Source organism: Dermacentor andersoni, chromosome 9 (assembly GCF_023375885.2).
Source record: "Dermacentor andersoni chromosome 9, qqDerAnde1_hic_scaffold, whole genome shotgun sequence".
Lineage (NCBI taxonomy): Eukaryota > Metazoa > Arthropoda > Arachnida > Ixodida > Ixodidae > Dermacentor > Dermacentor andersoni.
Genome location: NC_092822.1, coordinates 130,606,288 through 130,616,081, shown reverse-complemented (window position 1 = coordinate 130,616,081; position 9,794 = coordinate 130,606,288). Strand labels below are relative to the sequence as shown.

The following is a 9,794-nucleotide window of genomic DNA, read 5'->3' as shown; positions in this document are numbered from 1 at the left end:
AGAACTGAAAGAGAGAGTCCTTTTCCAGCTACCGTTTCAGGTGTGCTTGCTTCAATTGGCGCTGCCGCTAGGTTACGGTACGGATGTTGGACAGTACAGTAACGGATGTTGGAGAGTGTATTGAAATATCAAGAGTAGAAAGCAGACCGTTATATATGCCCGTTTTAGACATTACAGGAGCGCATGACAAGGTAGACCGCCACATGTTGTGGGATATTCTGAAAGGGGAAGGTTTAGGCGACGATTGTTTACAGCTTTTGAAAGAAATTAACCTAGAAAATACCGTTTGCGTGGAATGGAAACGTATGAGGAGCGAAGAGAAAGGTGATATCAAAAAGGCACTGACGTTGGGGTGCCCTTTATCCCCACCGCTGTTTATGATGTACATGGTGAGGATGGAAAGGTCGCTAGAGGAAAGTAATGTCGGGTTGAATGTCTCATACAAACAGGCGGGTACAGTAGCAGAGCAGCAGTTTCCAGGTTTATTTTAAATGAATGAATGAATGGAACCACGTTTATTCCACATTAAAATGCGTCGAAGAGGCTGCGGTGGAAAGAGGCGGGGTGTTTTTGGAAAAGGGTAAGGGTAAGGCTGCCTCCGTTTTATTAATGAACGTCCTGGAGGGAGCTAAGTGGGGGCGGCATGACGCTTGTGGCTGTCGCGGAGCCGATCGCCGACGGGTGGTGCTGCAGGGTCCGGAAGGAACAGCAGCAGTGTTCGCCAGAGCTCGATGGCATGGTCCGGAGACGTGGTATCCGGGCACGCCCAAGTCCGGAGAGAAGAAGGCCAGGGTCCCCGCTGTATGGTGGCCAGGGCACGAAGCCTTGGTGGGATGTAGAGGGGGCACTCCCAACAAAAGTGGTTTAGATCAGCACAGCATGTGCACATGGAACAGAACCCACTTAGGGGTAGTGGTGTGCCACCCTTGTGGAAACGGTTCAACAAGTGAGGAGTAAGGAGTGTGCTTGTCTGGATTCTCCGAAGTAAGACTGACTCTCGCCGTGTGAATACCTTCGGGGGAAGCGACGGTATAGAGAGTAGATTGCCCACTGCTGCGAGGTAGGCGGCACGCCGTTGTTTGGTCGCATGCTTGTCTGCCATTGGGTCTGCTACCTCAGGTGTGGTAGCTAGGAGAGGATAAGGGTGATCGGAGGCTCTGGCTAGCGCGGTAGAGAGATGAGCGCGCGCCAGTCTATGAGCCTTCTCGTTTCCGGGGATACCGCAGTGTGCAGGGACCCAGTGAATGGTAACATCGTGACCGCATTCGCGGAGCAGGCGTGCCTGGTGCCGGATATTCTGCAGTACGGAATCTGTGTAAATAATATTAGCACATGCCCGATGGGCAGCCTGAGAATCTGTGTGCACATGATGGTGAACAGGGTCAGTTTGAGATGAAGTTGCGAGGGCCCACTCCAAATAATCTAGGATGGCCATTAGCTCAGCGCGGGTGCTGGACATTGCTTCTGTAGATATATGATGGCGGCGGTTCTGATTTTCATTTGTCTGGTCGTACCACGCAGTCGCATAACAGGTGTTACTAACGTCGTCTGCAGGCAGTGCAGCGTCCGTGTATACGATGCGTTCAGTCAAGGAGAGTGAACTCGTAGCCTTAGCATGCCTCTTGGCATATGCAAGGCGCCGCATTGGCTGAGTAGGGTCCATATTGAGAGGAAGTGGCCTGCCATCGGTGAGAGCCGTGATTTCCCACGGCGGCGTGTTGTTGGGCAAAATCGACATTTTGTTGACGTCATACCCGAGGAGCATGAGCGTGTGTCGCCCGGCTTTTGTGGCGCGAAGTCTCGTCTCATGTGTATAGATGTGCATGTCTACGAGCTCGGACAGGTTGTTGAGTTTGCTACAACTTTTAAGCGCTTCGAGGCTTGTGTACCTTGGGAGTCCAGTTAGAATGCGTTTGGCTTCGTTAAGTAACCGGTCGAGCGTGTGCAGCTGTGTGCGGTGGACTGGATGATACGGCAGCCCGTACATGATATGGGAGACAAGAAAAGCTTGAGCGAACTGCCGCATTTCACGTTTGTTTACTCCACGGGTGCGGGTAGAGATTCTGCGTAAAGCATGCAGGATTTGTTTGCTGGTCTTCGTAACGCATTGGAACCAAGTGTTCGCTGTGCAGTTCTCGTCTAGGTGCATACCGAGTATTCGCATAGTAGATTTCCGTGTGATGGGTTGGTCACCGATGTACAGTTTAAAAGACTGCTTTTCTTCCTGCTTACCAAAGGTAGACCTGCCACCATGAATGACGACAAACTCTGTTTTGTCTGGGGCAGTGTGTAAACCCGTTTCCGTGGCAAAGGCGTGAATAATAAGCTAACAAGCCAAGTGATAACGAACATCTTACTATCTGTGGACAGGAAGCTGATAGGTTAGGCCGGAAATTTATTTATTTATTTATTTATTTATTTATTTATTTATTGATACTGCGGTCCTGTTTCCACAACCTTAGCAGGGTGCATACAAAGGAAAATTGAAAAATCTAAGCACAAAATGCAGCAGTAGATAACATAGCTCGCTCGCGATGTGCAAATGCAAGCAGTTACTGAACCCTACACAGTAAATCACTCGCTACATAAACATAGATGGGACTTAAATAATGCTAGTGTACATTGGGTTACAACGTCATCAGTAAGATTGCTTCATTCAACAATAGCTCTAAGAAAAAAGGAAAATTTGAAGCAAACATTTTAAGTAGTTAACGGTGTTATTGTCTATTAGTGTCGATGACGTGCAGCATAGCCAGTAAAAAAAGTGATAAAGCGTGATGTATCAATGTTGTAGTGGCCTTTTATGAGCTGAAATAAAAATTTTAAACGGTATATTCGGCTCCTTTGTATCACAGATGGCAATCCACTTCTCTTGAGGAGCTCTGTAAATGAAGTGCGGCCATACAAATTATATATGAATCGTAGTGCCCTTTTTTGAACTTTTTCTAATTTAGTAATGTTTCTTTTACTAAAGCGATCCCATATGACAATCGCATATTCCAGCACTAGGTCGAATGAAGGCATTGTAAGAAAACGCACAGGAGGTGTAGCAAATTTTAGAGAGCGTCTTAGAAAAAATAGTTTTCGAAGGCAGTTCGCTGTGACAATGTCAACATGTTTGTCGCTCGAGACAATGTTAGTAAGCTCTAAGATTTTACTAGCTGTTGAAGTTAGCGAAATTGGACGGTAATTCTGAATTAGTGTTTTGTCACTAGGTCTATGCAAAGGCATGATTCTGGCATCCCGCCAATAATCAGCTAGTGCAGCTTCGTTTAAACATCTAGTGTACAGAACATGTAAGTATTTTGCACACCACTCAGCATAACGTTTCAAGAAAGCATTTGGGATATCGTCTGGCCCAGGAGATTTTTTCACCTCAAGGTTCAAGAGCACAATTACGATGTCATCATCACTTATTACTACATCAGGAAAAGCAGGTATGGAAACCTCAAAAGGCGGAAGATGGCCGTCATCTTGTGTAAATGCGTCTTTGAACTTCTTATTAAATGCCATCGAAGCCCCTGCATCATCCTGCAGGCAACCACCATCAACTATGCATCCGTCGTTAGAGCGAGGCTTCGGGCTCACCAACCTCCAAAATGTTTCGGGTGATGTTTTGGTAATGGATGGCAGTGTTGTACTGAAATAGTTTTTCTTATCACGCGCAATCTTGTTCTTCACCTCCTTCGATATCTGTGCGACCATTAGTTTCAAGTCAGACCTGTTTGGTCGTTCTCGCTCTCTTATTTAAGCGTTTCCTGTCCAGGGCGTTTCCTGTTCTTGGCACCCTCTCCTGCGTCGCAGGTCTGACCGCCGCCGTGGTCAGTTGCTTCACCGCTGCTGGCGACTGACGGCCGGGGTTTGATTGTTGTGTTCCTATAGGAGGTTGTGGCTAAGTACTGCACCAGGGTGGCCAATCCTGCTCTGGTGAGGGAGTGCATTACCGGTTCTGGTCACCGAGACGAGGCCACACTCAAGGCCTGTTTATGTTTATGCAATTTTATCAACACGTGGTTCTTTTTTTATCCGGTGGAAAATTGCGCTGCACCAGGATTCGAACCACGGAGCTCTTGAACGCGAGGCAGGTGTTCTACCTCTACGCCACCGGACAGGCCGCCATTGGAATATTGACGCGTGCATCTATTCTTCTGATGGGCACGGTCGCGTTGGTCGGCACTCGCAAAAGTATCTATGATTTTCTGACGAAAGTCATTCCATGTCGTTAGGCTAGCTTCGCGGTTTTCGCACCAAGTACGGCCGCTGTCGTCAAGGGCGAAATAGACGTGAGAGCTTTTGCTGCTCAGTCCACTGATTAATCTGTGCGACGCGTTCATATTTGTCAAGCCAGTCTTCGATGCCTTCGAAGACTGCTCCGTGACAGCGATCGGGGACCAGAGGATGCAGAACGGTTACTTGCTGTGGACTGGAAAACTGGCTACTTTGGGGTGCTTGCGTTGGGCTGGTTTCGGCCATTGCGAGATGTGTGGAGCTCCTGGACAGGGGTGGTTGAAGGGGGAGAACTCCAGGGCAAGGCCTAGCAGTCGACGACTAAAGCGATGCGCGGGTGTTGAAACTGGTGATAACGCGTCCGGGCTAGAGGAACGACTCCCAGAAGGACTCCCGAACATCAGGCGCGGTCCGTACCCAGCACCTCCACCAGTGTCGCAGTACAACGCGGACAGTAGACAGGGAGACGCTCAAGAGCCGCAGCACAACATGTTCAAACACAAAACAGGCCAGAGCCACGTCTTCTTCGATCTCGCCGAATCCCACTGAACCACTAGACGAAATCCGGTAATGTCCCTATCTTCGTTGTCGTCTGCATAGAAGAATAGATGCACGCGTCAATATTGTCACGAGAGGACACGGTAACGTCACGCAGTCATCGACCACGCGTAAAGCCGCGCGGTGATGTTCATCCTCCACACTCGAATCCGAAGAAACGTAGTTAGAAAAAGTCACGAACAAGTCACGAAGGTTAATGATCGCCCCATACTCCTGGAGAAAATCCATGCCCAGTATAACTAGCCGAGAACACTTGGGCAGCACAAGGAAAGACGCTACGAAAGTCGAAGTAGAAATTGCAAGTCTGGCGGTGCATCGTCCAATGGGTGACACGAGGTGTCCTCCGGCCGTAATCAGATGTGGGCCGTCCCACGCTGTCAGCACCTTGCGTAGCCGAGTGGCCAGTGAGGCACTCATAACCGAGTAGTCAGCTCCCGTATCGACAAGTGCAGTTACCGGATAACCGTCGATTGAAACAGTAATAGCAGCAGAAGTTCTTTTTGCAGTTTCGAATGAAGGCGTCAGCGGTACGTCGCGAGGGGATGGCGTCGGCGGAGGATATTTGACGGTTCGCATGACAGCGGCCTCACCCCCGGAGGTCGCCGTTTTCAGTTTCCCCGGCGCGGGCTTCCACCGTTGACTCCAGCGGAATCAAAGGCGGGTCGAGCACGGTTTGGTGACGCGTACCGACGAGGTGAAGGCGACCGTGACTGTCTTCGCTGTTGGGCAGGAGGAAGCCGGTTACTTTCTAAGTATTGCTCGATGTCGTGCGGGCGTTCGCCATAGCGCGGGCAACGGGCGTCCGGATGGTATCCCCGCAGACCAATCCGTCGGTACTGGCAGTCGCGATACATGTGACCAGCCTCCCCGCAGTGATAGCACAACGGACTGTTGTCGGGGGCGCGCCATACTGTAGATTTGCGCGGACCAGGATGAAAAGGTGCTTGCAGATTCGTGCGGTGGATCGGACTTGGGGAGCGTCGAGAAATCCCAGCAGGCGGCTGTGAAAAACGGCCCGTCGAAGGCGCGGAAGCCCGAAGAGCATCCGCGTACGAGAACGTGGGAGGTTCGGGTCGTGGTGGTGGCGAGGGATGAACCACTTTGCCGATTTCTTCCCGAATGACATCCGTAAGAACCGCGGCACTGGGAGGTGCCGGAGCTGATGCATAGGACTTCTGCAGTTCTTCTCGAACGATTTGTCGTATTAGCTCGGTAAGGGACTCCCTGTCATCATTTGCAGGTACGAGAGAGCATGCAGCAGTCATGGTGGTCTGGCGTTCATACTGCGAGAGCCGCTGCCGAAGCATACGTTCCATGACTGTTGCCTCACGAACGAACTGAGAGACTGTTGTAGGAGGATTGCGCACGAGGCCCGCGAAAAGCTGTTCTTTTACGCCTCGCATTAACAGACGCACCTTCTTGTCTTCTGGCATTAGTGGATCGGCCCGACGGAACAATCGCGTCATGTCTTCGACGAACATGGCGACGGTTTCGTTTGGCATTTGGAACCTCGAAGACAGTGCCTGTTCGGCTCTTTCTTTCCTTTCGGGAGTGCAGAAGGCTTCGCAAAGCAGTCGGTAAAACTCCTGCCAGCTGGTAAATGAGGCTTCGTGGTTCTCGTACCATACTCTCGCCGCGTCTAAAAGGGAAAGGTAGACGTTCTTCAACTTACGGCGATCGTCCCAGTCGTTAAAGGCGGCGACCCGGTTGAAGTGGTCCAACCAGTCTTCAACGTCCTCAAAGGCGTCGCCATGGAACGGGTTAGGCGTGCGAGGCGCGTTGAGAATGCATGGTACAGCAGCATTTGGGATCCCCTCGGTTTGGCTTGCGGTAGTGGTTGACATCTTCCTCACGGAGCTTGCCAGGGGGCTGTATTGCGGTGGAAGACCTTGGAGGCGACAGCTGCTTCGATAGATTTCTGCCGTCCCCGAGGTACTGGCGTCGGTAGCTTCTGGTTGAGGACCCGTAGGCATACGATGTATGCGTACCCAGCTCCTCCACCAGTTTGTCACGAAAGGAAAAGACAGTCAGTCAGTTCTAAGCGAACGGCCGTTTACAGTTCGTTTTCGCAGCAGCTACCACGCACACTTCTTCTTCCTCGACATCTAGCGTAACTAGCGCGTGCCAATATGAACACGGCAACGTTTAACGCTAGAACGTTATCTGGTGAGGCGAGTCTAGCAGTGCTATTGGAGGAATTAGAGGGCAGTAAATGGGATATAATAGGGCTCATTGAAGTTAGGAGGCCAAAAGAAGCCTATACAGTACTAAAAAGCGGACACGTCCTGTGCTACCGGGGCTTAGCGGAGAGACGAGAACAAGGAATCGGATTCCAGATTATTAAGAATATAGCTGGTAACATACAGGAATTCTATAGCATTACCGAGAGGGTGGCAGGTCTTGTTGTGAAACATAATAAGAGGTACAAAATGAAGGTCGTAAAGGTCTACGCCCCTACATCCAGTCATGATGACCAGGAAGTCGAAAGCTTCTATGAAGACGTGGAATCGGCGATGGGTAGAGTGAAAACAAAATACACTATACCGATGGGTGACTTCGACGCCAAAGTAGGCAACAAGCAAGGCTGGAGACAAGGCGGTGGGGGAATATGGCATAGGCACTAGGAATAGCAGGGGGGGGGGGGGGTTAATAGTAGAGTTTGCCGAACAGAATAATATGCGGATAATGAATACCTTCTTCCGCAAGCGGGATAGCCGAAAGTGGACGTGGAGGAGCCCGAACGGCGAGATCAGAAATGAAATAGACTTCATACTCTGCGCTAACCTTGGCATCATACAAGATCTGGACATGCTCAGCAAGGTGCGCTGCAGTGATTATAGGATGGTAAGAACTCGAATTAGCCTAGACCTGAGGAGGGAACGGAAGAAACAGGTACATAAGAAGCCGATCAATGATTAAGCAGTAAGAGGTAAAATAGAGGAATTCCAGATCAAGCTACAGAACAGGTATTCGCCTTTCACTCAGGAAGAGGACCTTAGTGTTGAAGCAATGAACGACAATCTTGTGGGCACCATTAAGGAGTGTGCAATAGAAGTCGGTGGTAACTCCGTTAGACAGGATACCACTAAGCTATCGCAGGAGACGGAAGATCTCATCAAGAAACGCCAATGTATGAAAGCCTCTAACCCTACAGCTGGAATAGAATTGGCAGAACTTTCGAAGTTAATCAACAAGCGTAAGAAGCTGACATAAGGAAGTGTAATATGGATAGAATTGAACATGCTCTCAGGAACGGAGGTAGCCTAAAAGCAGTGAAGAAGAAACTAGGAACTGGCAAGCATCAGATGTATGCGTTAAGAGACAAAGACGGCAATATCATTACTAATATAGATGAGATAGTACAAGTGGCTGAGGAGTTCTATAGAGATTTATACAGCGCCAGTGGCACCCACGACGATAAATAGAAGAGAGAATAGTCTTGAAGAATTCGAAATCCCACAGGTAATGCCGTAAAAGCAAAGAAAGCCTTGGGAACTATGCAAAGGGGAAAGGCAGCAGGGGGAGGATCAGGTACAAGCCCATTTGTTGAAGGATGGTGGGCAGATTGTTCTAGAGAAACTGGCCACCCTGTATACGCAATGCCTCATGACCTCGAGCGTACCGAAATCTTGGAAGAACGCTAACATAATCCTAATCCATAAGAAAGGGGTCCCCGAAGACTTGAAATATTATAGACCGATCAGCTTACTGTCAGTTGCTTACAAACTATTTACTAAGGCAATCGCAAATAGAATCAGGGACACCTTAGACTTCTGTCAAGCTAAGGACCAGGCAGGATTCCGTAAAGACTACTCAACAGTAGACCATATTGAGATTATCAATCAAGTGATAGAGAAATATGCGGAATATAGCCAACCCCTATGTATAGCTTTCATTGATTACGAGAAAGCGTTTGATTCAGTCGAAACCTCAGCAGTCATGGATAAATTAGGGAATCGGGGTGTAGATGAGCCGTATGTAAAAAATACTGAAAGATATCTATAGCGGCTTCACAGCCACCGTAGTCCTCCATAAAGAAAGCAACAAAATCCCAATAAAGAAAGGCGTTAGGGAGGGAGATACGATCTCTCCAATCTCTCCTGTACAAACACTCTCCTACGATCTCTCCTGTAAACAAACACAGCTTGTTTACAGGAGGTATTCAGATACCTGGATTGGGAAGAATTGGGGATAAATGTTAATGGAGAATACCTTAGTAACTTAGGATTCGCTGATGATATTGCCTTGCTTAGTAACTCAGGGGATTGCAATGCATGCTCACTAACCTGGAGAGGCAAATCAGAAGAGAGGGTCTAAAAATTAATCTGCAGAAAACTAAAGTAATGCTTAACAGTCTCGGAAGAGAGCAGCAATTTACGATAGGTAGCGAGGCACTGGAAGTGGTAAGAGAATACGTCTACTTAGTGCAGGTAGTGACCGCGGATCCGGGTCATGAAAGTGAAATAATCAGAAGAATAAGAATGGGCTGGGGTGCGTTTGGCAGGCATTCTCAGATCATGAACAGCAGGTTGCAATTCTCCCTCACGAGACAACTGTATAATAGCTGTATCTTACCAGTACTCACCTACGGGGCTGAAACCTGGAGGCTTACGATAAGGGCTCTACTTAAATTGAGGACGACGCAACGAGCTATGGAAAGAAGAATGATGGGTGTAACGTTAAGGGATAAGAAAAGAGCAGATTGGGTGAGCGAATAAACGCGAGTTAATGACATCTTAGTTGAAATCAAGAAAAAGAAATGGGCATGGGCAGGACATGTAATGAGGAGGGAAGATAACCGATGGTCATTAAGGGGTACGGACTTGATTCCAAGGGAAGCGAAGCGAAGCAGGGGGCGGCAGAAAGTTAGGTGGGCGGATGAGATTAAGAAGTTTGCAGGGACGACATAGCCACAATTAGTACATGACCGGGGTTGTTGGAGATGTATGGGAGAGGCCTTTGCCCTGCAGTGGGTGTAACCAGGCTGATGATGATGTTGATGATTTAGG

General features: G+C 49.0%; 1 pseudogene; it reads right to left on the bottom strand.

Moving 5' to 3' along the window:
- Positions 1 to 606: 606 nt before the first annotated feature.
- LOC140213359 (uncharacterized) lies at positions 607 to 4,473 on the bottom strand (annotated as a pseudogene).
- Between the last annotated feature and the right edge of the window lie 5,321 nt (positions 4,474 to 9,794).